The sequence below is a fragment of the Mycetomoellerius zeteki genome, unplaced genomic scaffold, assembly GCF_001594055.1.
Source record: "Mycetomoellerius zeteki isolate Tzet28-1 unplaced genomic scaffold, Tzet1.0 scaffold481, whole genome shotgun sequence".
NCBI lineage: Eukaryota > Metazoa > Arthropoda > Insecta > Hymenoptera > Formicidae > Mycetomoellerius > Mycetomoellerius zeteki.
This window is the reverse complement of record NW_017257481.1, coordinates 298,993-309,474: the sequence shown is the minus strand read 5'-3', so window position 1 is coordinate 309,474 and position 10,482 is coordinate 298,993.

The following is a 10,482-nucleotide window of genomic DNA, read 5'->3' as shown; positions in this document are numbered from 1 at the left end:
GTAGGGATCGATGCTTCTCTCCATAGCTATTTGAGAATGCTAACGAGAAAGCTGCTCCAGTAATAATAGTAATATTCATTACTTGGTGTCGGCATAGAGGAACGAGGAGTACGGAGGACGTGAAACCGGGGCGCGGTTGTAACATCTGCTTTAAACGTGTAACTCGCCGCGCGATTATCAGTAATGTTGATGCGACCGGCGCCGTAATGGCACGCGGTTTGCGCTTTCGTGGAAACAGTTAGTCCTGCAAGTTTAATACAGCGTCATCGATACGCGAACGTTGGTTCTCGATATTCTTTTTTTCGTCATAACGAAATATAAAAATAAAAAGTACATAGAATATATCCACATATCTAATTTACTCTGTAAATGATGTTAGCATACTATACAAACATTGTTAATTTCGGTAAGCGTTTTAATTAAAAAATGCTACTGTATAATCTTTCTTTAAAGAGTGATGTGCTACTTCTATAAGATAAAAAAATAATTACGTTACTTCATGCATGTAGACAGCCTTGGTCATAAGTATAAAGACTTCTCAATTTATTGTAATTTCTTGGAAAAGATAGTAAAGTAATAAAGGCTAAAGGAGGATATACATATTAAAACAAAATATTAAAATTATTATAAAAATAAATATTTTTCAATATAAAACTATTTTTTAATTTATTTTTTGTTTATGGCTATCGAACGTTTATGTCAATTTATGAGTGTTGTACTTATAGCTGAGACTGTACTATAGAAATGAAATAAAACTAATGACTTACTAAGTATTATTAAAATTAGCGATTTACTAATGCGCTTATTCTATATTTGTTGTTCCTTTTTATTCTGTATATAATTTGCCATTATGTTTCGCATTACACATTTTATTCTGTCTTAATTCTGATGAGGAACATATGATGAGCATTGAGAACGGAAAACAGCTTCGCTTATCGATTGCACACGTTGTATTCTGGCCTTATCTCGGAGTGCGAAATTAAAGTCAAGGCCTAGCGTGGCGTTTTCGTTTCCATGCACCGAAAAATGGGTCGCAGGTATAATGCATGCGCGACTGAAATTTTCAAACCGCGCGACATCGGAGCGGGTCATGGAGCTATTCACGGAATTGTTCACCATTGAATAAGCGCTACTCTCCTAAATATTCATTACGACAGTTTGTGTTAAAATTAGCTTGGCGTGAAATTAATTCAGTTTCATTCTCCCAAAGTGATTTATACGGGCTATCGGCAAGGCAAAATTTGGAATCGTTTGTAATTGTCTCGTCGCTTGTTAATAAGCATGTTAAATATAATGGGCTATTAGATTATTCAACGTTGAAATGTATAAATGTAGAATATATGAAAATGTGAACGTTTAACCTTTAAATGCCTTTTGGATGTGGCATATCCAACTTTTTTTCCAATGCTTGTCCATGGCTTATAACTTTTTTATTTATAAAGATACATATATTTGCTTACAATTAGTATAATCATTATGTCCCTTAATGTCTGGCACTTCGATTGGAAAAATCACTATTTATCTAATTTCTTTTTCATTTTTATGAAAGCACTAAGCTATCGAATTGGATTGAGTATGCCAAGGTATTATTCTCGTAGTGTGACGTTTACGGGTTAATATCTATCTCATTATACACAACAATATATAATATGTATTACAAAAAGTGACGTTTACGCAATCTATTCGTTGGATTGTTTACGTAACTTGCTACGAAATTGAATTCTGTCGTGCAGGACGACGTTTAATCTCGAAAGAAGTCGCGAATTTCATGATCGAGATCATTCTCCACGGCGTGAAGGAAAGTTCCGAAGCGAATTGATGGATCGAGGTAAAAAGCGCTTTATGTTCAACATCGAGCGACCCTGCGGGACTCATTTCGAACTCGTTCGTGACACTTTTCTAGCTGTTGTGAAGTCCGTGAGCGAGCTTATTCGCGAATTAACCGCGAATCGATACGGTAAAATGTGTCTGTGTCCACTGTTATGCTCGTATCGTCGTTCGTATTTTTCGTCGTAGCGTGGGTTGTTTTTCGCTGGCATGCTCGCCTCTGCGCATTTATGAGCATCTCATGTACACCGTGGAAAAACATGATGACGCCTATAGTGTCGGCATTTCGGATTGGTGTAACGGAAGCAACCCTTCTCGCAAAACATCGAATATGTGTTTCTTTGTTTGAATTCATTTTGCGTTGTGAATTATTCAGGACAACAAGCTGTAATCCTGTTGACTTCTGAGTATTTTTTTCAAAACATGTTTAGTCAATGTTTTGTTGCAAGTCTCGCAATCTTTAAACTATATAAAAAAAAAATATTTATACATATTACTTTATTTTGCAATTAACCTATCAAATATTTCTCCTATAATTAAACATTGTGATAATTTTTTTTGTAAAGTTTAAAGCATATTTTAAATCGAGAAAAAAACGTACTTGTAATAGGAACAAGCTGCCGCGGTTTATTGGATGACACCGCGCGATAACGTGAAAGTATTTTATTCGCGCCGGTAACACCAGTAACGGCGACATGCGGGCTGTACATTTTTTTTCCTCTCTCGTCGACATGGTAATAACGAAATTAGTTTCTGGCAATATATTATCGAAAATCCGGTAATGCGTTTTGAAAGCGAGCGATTCGACGAAAATGCTTTTTCAATTATTTTCGCGTGGCGTGGAGTGCGTTCCACGTCATCGGTAAAATAAAATTTTGTCATCTAACTGGGTAGTGTGTCATCGGTTGAGGCTCGAATCGAGCGGTCATTGCACTGTCGGTAGCTCTGTCAATGAAGCGGTCCGAGTGCTCTAATTTCGATCAATTAATAAGAGACTGCGGCTGCCCGCCCAGGAAGAAGGGTCCATACTCTTTCTTCTAAGATTGAGTGAAATATGCAACATATAAGAAAATGGATATTTAACATTAAAAGATGTAGTTCACCATTAGAAAAGAATTGTTAGTCTAAGAAAATTTTTTCTGCTAATTCATAAAGATGATAAAATGTTAGATTAGCTTTTTTAATTAGTTGTATAATTTTTTAAATTAATTTACGTATACTGTTTGTATCACTTTATTTGTTTTTAACACGCGCATAAAGTTTTTTATAGATTAATATATAGTCTACAAAACATTATATTAATTAATTAGTATATGAATATGATATCAAGTTGATAATATATATATTATGTTTAATTAAATTTTTAAATATCCATTTTGGACACGTGCCGTATAATTTGTATAACGACTGCAACATGATTTCACGCAATTTGTCGCTTATTGAGCCGCACAATTTATTTGACCTACAAATACGATGCGACGCGGATAAAAGTTCGCGCGGACGACTGGAATCCACAGCCAGATATTCCCAATGTGATTTACGTCAACGTCAATATACGAATGCATCGCAATGCGGTGCTGCATTTAAATTTCATTATCTTAATGATGTCATGCAGTTTTATCTAATTTAAGATTTGAATGTATAAAAAAATAAGAATGTTATAGAAAATATAAACAAGTCGGTAATATTTATTCAAAATAATATTAGTTTTTATCATTAGAGAATGTTAGATAGTTATCTAACAATATTACTACATAAGTAGATAGACAGATATAATACGGGAACAAAAAGAGAGCTCAAGGGAGAAGAAGGACCGCCGAATTTTTATCCACGTCGCGTCGTGTCTGTACGAAACGTCGATAATTCTCGCTATCGATCGTCCCACCGGATGCAGTCTTATAAGCCTTTTAGATTACGTGGTTCCCCTCGTTGCGTTGCACCGAATGCATCAGCCTCTCCCCCCCCTCCTATCCACTCACCCCATTTGCCCTAACGATTTATCAACCTCATCTCTTTCTCTTCGTCTCTCTCTCGTTTTCGTCCTCCACCTCCCTGTCCCTCCTTCACACGGACTTTAATGCCGTTTTGCAATTTCAACCTCATTTTTACGCATCGTTATCGCCTCGAGCAAACAGTGATAATACGAACCGACCTTATCAGGCCGCGGTGCTTATCGGTGTGCGCATATTTTTTCAGGCCATTCAGTCATTTTCGCAAGAGCCCGCGCGTTGCACCGCGCCTTTGTACGATTAAGCGCAAAAGTGTGAAAACTGTCGCAACTCATTTTGACATGACGTGACACATCTTCATTTTTTCTGTTTCTTCTTCCCCTCTTCTCTCTCTCTCTCCCGTAATGCGAGTTCAATGATTTTTTTCGGTGTCATCCCGTTACGTGTTGTTCGTAAATTTATTCAAGGTTGGAATTAAACTTTATTGATCGATAAGAACAAAAGCAAGAAGTTTTTGGTTTTTTCTTTCAATATCGAGTGATTTTTCTTTTTGAATGGTATAGAAACACAAAAATGGTTAAAGGCACGTTTTAGATTAGGCTTGTCCAATTTGAGCTCCGGAGCCAAAACCCAAAGCCGTCGACGCAAAAAGAATTCAATGTGGATGAGATTTCGAAGACTGTAAAGTGTTGATATGCATCTGAGTGACAACACTTATCAACACTTTGTAGTTTCTAAAATCTTACTCACATTGAATTTTTTTGCATCGATGGCTTTGGATTTTGGCTCCGGAGTTCAAATTGGACAGGCCTGTTTTAGATATTTTTATGAGGAAATTAATGAGAAGAAATTTATTAGTATATCATATGTTCAAGTTGATCATATGTTAACATTTATCAAAATTATTCACAAGAATATTCGTAAAGTTAAACTGGGATTACTATTACTGTAGTGCGAACACGACGTTCGCCAACAGGTGGTCCCCCATAATATGCACAAATCGATTTTACTGAAACGTGACATAACAAATTTATACGATTCTGTTTGCTGTCGAAGCTGATTAGTCGATGAATTCAAATTTTGCATTAGTAATTATATGCTTCGTCTTAATCATGATAATGCAGCCAACTCATAAATGCACATAAATATTTGCAAATGCGTATAAATATTTGTGTTTACGGGACTGTGCGATGCGTACAAATACATATAATTTCGGCTATTAATATTATCGGAAAATTGGTATTTATTTTATTGGATTTCAATTATTTTATGTTTAATGTATCTTACGAAAGATTAAATTGGCGAATCATCCGTAGCGATTCACAGATAAAGAATTCTTACACGCAAAGTTTTAACTGGTAATTTTGAAAATCAAAATTGCATGACATTTCGCGCGCCTGCGTTTAGTTCATGTGCTTGTCGGCGGATATAGGCAACATGTTGCACATAGCCGCATCGTTTTCACTTTGAGCGTCGTCCGCTGAAAACCGTCGAATTACGCGACCATTTCTCCTGGTGGCCTGTCGACAAGCTTAGCGATTAGATTTCTACTAGAAAATGTTACATTATGCCAATTTGTCGCGCTTCCTTTCTTAACGAGAATTTTTTCTCAGAGGCGCCGAGAGATTTTCTCAGTTACGCGCGTACACGACCGTCTTTAGAGCATCCACCGGCGTTTCTTCCATTTTAATGGTTCTTATAAGATGTAGCGTACAGAAAGAGAGAGATATAGAAATGGAGACGCATTTCTCAGTCTGCCGCCAGCTAACTTATTGCACCGGTAGCAACCTGTTCCGGTAATGCCAGTCGTTTGTACTTCGTATAAAGACGCAAACGAGCATTTACGAGTGAAAGTAGTTTACGAATCTCCGTGCTTTTGAGGCTTCCTACACCGATAATCTCAACTGCTAACCTGAAATTTTGTATGCTCGCGAAATCATTCACCTGCTTACTGGCCTCGTGCAGATCTCAGCCTTTCTTTTTAAATTTCCCGTAATGATACGCGCGTTTATGTCGTGAGCCGTTAAAAGTTACGCACCGCTTCGTTATACACGCACTTCTCGCGCTCTCTGCTTTTTCTATTTCTTATTGCACGGTCAGCACAATGATAATTCGAGCTTCTCCTTTCTCTCTTTCTCGTATATTAACATTAAGATGAGATTATTGTTAGGTTTGAAAGTACGCACTGATGATCGCGAAAGTGCACAGAATGATCATGAAAAATGCTTACTGCAGTCTTTACGTACATCATGAATAATTACATCGACAGTTACGCGATTCCGCGATATTATCTGCGCTTTGACACATAATTCAATCAATCTGTTCTGGTAGCTAGAATCCAATACATAAGACAATATACGTACATAGAAGCACATAAAAAAACAGCAGAATATTGTATATGTATTGAAAACGAGAAGATAAAGACGAGATGATTTTCTTTTACACGAAAAAAATGGTTTTGCTGATGTACCTAAAAATTTAGCTAGATACAGATCTAAAATAATATTGTTATCATTAAAATAATTATGTAGGACGCTTGAGCATTGATGATGAAGCAGCAAAAACTTAACATTCTAGCAACTAATTTGAGCGTTCTACATAATTATTTTGATGATTCAAATAGAATTATCTTCAGATCTGTACCTAGCTGAATGTTTGGATTTTAGATAGACTTTAGCAAAACCATTCTTTCCGTAGTAAAAGTTCAAACGGACTTTCTGAAGTCCTTGAGTTTACCTGAATTAATTATCGAGTGTCATAGATGGGTTCTAATAGTCAACGAATGATTTTTTTCTGGGAAATAAATGAAAGTCTTAAAGTTGCGGATATTAATTTTTTTGTAGGCATAAAAAAAATATAATAAAATTGTGTCTTTTATATACTTATATTTATATTATATGATTATATTTTAATTATTTTTATTATAAAGCTTAAAGTCAAATTTTTTAGCAATTATAACTAAAATTTCTGCTGTTTCTATTTATCTATGTATTATTTAAATTATTTATTATATCGTATAATACATATAATTGTACAATTATATAAATATATAATTATGTAAAGATTTTATTTAAGTTTTAGAAACAAATAATGCACACTTGAAAGATTGATGACATACCTACATCTCTTATAGCTGCATATCAGCTTTTTTTCTTGAGACAGATAAGCTCTTTATCTGTTGTAAGAATTGATATCGTCAAATCCATGTGTTACCAATGCAATTTCTTGCTGCTATTGCGCGAGTAAGAAATTTCGCGAAGTGAGGAACAAATTAATATTAAGATATTGCTACATATAGAATCATATCCCGTTGATCTTTTCAGAACTTGCATTCGATTGAAGGTCATACTATTTTTCGCACGTATGAACAATAAATTGTAATGCTAATTAAAAACAAAGTCATCACCTATATTCAAATATCACAATTCCCAAGGAAGTACACGCGTCGTCCATGAATGAGGTAGCAGCTGAAGCCGTTAATCGAGCCGCATCCCTCGCGAGCGCGTTTCTCCGTCGTGATGTATTTTTTCCTCGCTATCTCACCCGTCATCGTTGTCGTCGTTCTTCTCCTTCGTCGGAGTAAATCGCTACGTCCCTGCGGACACCGCTGATCTCATGAAAACTTAGGTTTTACGTAATAAGATGGACGCGCCAGTTTCCGTGTGCCTTTCACGCGGCAAGGCCGCAGAAGCACGTCGAGTCGCCGTGGGATCGTAAGGGCGCGTTTACGCGCGCCCGATTCCGCGTGTAAGTGCCCCTACGTGGCCGCTAGACGTAGTACGTGCACGTGTGTATGCGTGTGCGTACACAGCCACACATGCAGCCGATGTAAAATGCCGCACGTAGGTAGACGTCTCAGTGTCTCCCAACTCAATTTCAAATGAACCGATACGTTTGACAAAGTATAAATACAAAATTTTCATACATCGTATGATGTAAGTTACACGGGACATGAGAATGTGGTGTTGCAGCGTGAGTAAAAACAATGTACGACTTCGAGATCGATAGAATGAGTCAGAATTGCGCAAATCGCTGTTGCGCGGGGATAATGATACCGGCGATCGTGACGATCGTATTATATATCTGGTAATAATCGTTGCCGTGTTGATCCCGCGAGAATAATAATCTTGTTCCGTAAGAATGGCGGACATAGGCGCGCGATGCAATAACGACTGCAAGTTCGATACCGTTATGCGAAAGTGATTCTTCGCCGCTATTGCCATCAGTTACGTCGTAGAAGTGTTACAGATCGCGAATCAGTATTCATGTTGCGTGTGTAACGCTAAATGCCATTGTCCGATTCTTATCTCGTATTGACATTGTATATATTTAGCTGTAATGCTAATGTTATGCGATATGAACAGGCATTCAGAACAATTACATGATCAATATGAGAAGACATAAATAAAATTTTGATGCGCGCCTATATAAATCAAAATACAGAAAGATTTAATTGCATCGTATTATTCGGCTGTTTATACTAAAGCTCTTTATTAATATAAGTAGCGCAAAAGCCATGTTGGATCTAATAATCATGTTATATTAAAAAAAAAAAGAATTACTGAGCGTTTATTGAATAATAGACCAATTAGGTTCAGGATGGCGGTCGAAGTAGCCAATAAAAAAACGCAATAGAAAGATGCGATGTCAGCATACGCTCAGATAAAAGAAATGCGTCATTACTTCCATTAATACAGAGATTTAGTTTACCCAAGTTTGCGATCAACGACGGTTCCCAGTTAGACGATCCCAGTTAGACGATCTCCAAAAATTTCAGCGTGGGCCCATGAAAAACGGAGTAAAAAAAGAACGTTGGGAAACTCTGGCCGCAACTATCCCGATCTCTGTTAGTTCCGCGAGCAGAGACCATGAACCGATCGTGGGAGCCTGCACAGCTGAACGTTAGACATATACCGAAGCTAAGAAATGCCTAAGAGCGCCGATTCGTTCTTCTTTCCCTTCCTTTCTTTATCCTCTTTTTCTCTCACTATCTTTTTCTCCGTTTTTCGTTCGTTTTATCTTCGTCTGACTTCACAGTTTTATTCTGTTCTCAGATCTTTCCCGTCGACATCGACAGTCGCGTTTTCAGATCGAAGCCTCTTACTTTCATACCGATTCACCCTATTTGCCCGTGCCTGGCACCTGGTGAACCGATTACACAGATCGGATTGTACGGTCGTATGATGGAAGCGGCTCCGATGCACGTGCTCGGAAACCCGATCGGGAATCGGAACATCGCCGTCTCGCGATGTCCAAACTATGCTACATCTTTTAATTATATTCACATCGTATGTCTTGATTCCGTCCGCACTCGTTGCATTGATATTTTGAACTTTGTTGTTCAGCAAATATTACGGAATTGAGAAATATCGCGTAAGATATTAATGCAAGGAGAATTTCAGATATTTAATCAATCCTTGAAATTATAATTATTTTTATATCGCAATACGTTATTATTACGGAGAAAAACGAGTTAAAGCGAGAGAGAGAGATTGAATTGACATTTACTTGACGCTCTGAGACACTGTCCCCTCAAGCGCTTGCCCAAATACATTATATGTAATATAATACATTATAAGAACTGACAGATATAATATAATCACAAAATGTATGTGTGTTCTTTAAAATAGTTATATTAAGAAGAAAGTAAAATACAGCAAGCGAAGAACAAATAAATTGAAACATTTAAGAAAAAAAAACTTATTTACGGATCATTCTTGCTCAATACAAACTAGTTAACAAATGTTTCCCATTAAGAGGTAAAGCATAATATCCAGCATACTAAACCAAAATAAAAATTAAGCACAGACAATAATGTGTCAAGCAATCCTATTGTTAAACAAATAATGATAAAATTTGCTTTTATTCAAGAAATTTAAGAGAGCGAAAAAGAAGGAAAAGAGGGAGACAGAGAGATATGACATCTTTCTGCTGTCTTCGAAAGATTATCGAGATTTCCCAATGAATTTTAATTTCCTGCTAAGACTAATTTTGTTTATAAAATATGCTATGACATTTGCCGTATACATATGTGATTCACGATATTTAATAATTTTATACGGCCGTGACATCCTCTCTCCCATTATATTATCGCCTTGCACGAATACATGGGAAAATCTTTAATATCGCGTGCGTGATTCTTTATCCTTTAGTGCCACGATGTCATTCTACCGAGACGAATGTCCTCTCTCTTTCTCTCTCTCCTTCTATATAATGATTTACCTCTATAGATAAATATTTATATACGAGTTCTCTATAAATTACCGTATCTTGTAGCATTAATATAAACATATATTTCTCTGAATTTATGTCTAATAAGTTTGAAACTCGTGAAAATGATACTGACCTAGCAAGCCGGCACCGTGAAAATAATCCAGAGTGCAAAGGTACAACAGCTTTCGCTTTCGTGGAAGGACGTATGCGTATCATAGTATTACATTAAATCGTAAATGTAAGGCAGAAATTTATTGTAGTCGTCGTTGCGTTGCTAATGGCACTTTGCAAGGTATAAACGATTTCGCGATCGAGACTTTGTCCCGTCGATCTTTCGTATATCATTAATTTACAACACGCTGCGCTTAATGTGCGAGTTGTAGAAATCACGCGATGTCTCTCAAACTTACCACACGCGGACATGTACAGGAGATATAAAGCGCAAATCGCGCGCTCACGCGCCCGCGACAGTGAGATTTATTCATAGCGGAAA